The 1,134-nt window shown below is 42.6% G+C and overlaps 1 pseudogene; it reads left to right on the top strand.

Moving 5' to 3' along the window:
• The first annotated feature begins 205 nt into the window (after nt 1-205).
• Nucleotides 206-634, top strand: LOC128560789 (60S ribosomal protein L32-like; annotated as a pseudogene).
• The last annotated feature ends 500 nt before the right edge of the window (nt 635-1,134 follow it).

The raw sequence follows: 1,134 nt of genomic DNA, 5'->3' as shown, positions 1-1,134 counted from the left end.
AAAAGAAAATAGAGGCAAAAAATCAGAGAGAATAATAGAGGAGATAAAATTAAATTACAGACCTAAACCCTAAATTACATATTAAGCCCTAATATGTAACTACCTTAAAAATAAGTGGTGAACTTCTCATCACCCTTTGAGCGTCACCTTGGGCTCCCTTCCTCGGCACTACCTACAGAGTGGCAAGCATCTCCTATTCGGCATCATGATCACCCTCAGACCCCTTGTGAAGCCGAAGATCATCAAAAAGAGGACCAAGAAGTTTATGAGGCACCAGGCAGACCAGTATGTCAAAATTAAGTGTAACTGGAAGAAACCCAGAGGTATTGACAACAGAGTTCGGAGAAGATTCAAGGGTTAGATCTTGATGCCCAACATTGGTTACAGGAGCAACAAGAAAACAAAGCACACGCTGCCTAAGGGTCTCTGAAAGTCCCTGGCCTACAACATCAAGGAGCTGGAAGTGCCGCTGATGTGCAATAAATCTTACTGTACAGAGACTGCTCATAGCGTTTCCTCCAAGAACGGCAAAGCTATTGTGAAAAGAGCGGCCCAGCTGGCCATCAGAGTCACCAATCCCAATGCCAGGGTGTGCAGTGAAGAAAATGAACAGACAGCTAAAGTGCACATTTGATTTGTGTTTAAACAAAACCATAAAAACTGCCACCTGGCATTTAAAAAAAAAAAAAAAAAGTAAGTGATCTGTAACTGCCTTGGTTTCCTGAGACTGAAAGAGTCCTCTTTAAAGCAGGATGAGTTGGTCACTCTAGTTACAAACAAACAAAAAAAAAAAAAATCAAGGTTCTACCAAAATACCTTTAAAAAGTTTTTTCTTGCTGGCTTGGCACCTATAGCTCAAGCAGCTAAGGCGCCAACCACATACACCGAGCTGGAGGGTTTGAATCCAGCCGCAGCCCACCAAACAATTACAACTGCAACAAAAATAGCCGGGCATTGTGGTGGGCGCCTGTAGTCCCAGATACTTGGGAGGCTGAGGCAACAGAATTGCTTAAACCCGAAAGTTTGAGGTTGCTGTGAGCTATAACGCCACAGCACTCTACCCAAAGTGACAGATTGAGACTCTGTCTCAAAAAAACGTTTTTCTTGCTATGCCAATAAAAACACATTTTCTTA

Source organism: Nycticebus coucang, chromosome 2 (assembly GCF_027406575.1).
Source record: "Nycticebus coucang isolate mNycCou1 chromosome 2, mNycCou1.pri, whole genome shotgun sequence".
NCBI lineage: Eukaryota > Metazoa > Chordata > Mammalia > Primates > Lorisidae > Nycticebus > Nycticebus coucang.
The sequence above is the reverse complement of the archived record's forward strand: the minus strand, read 5'-3'. Positions and strand labels throughout refer to the sequence as shown.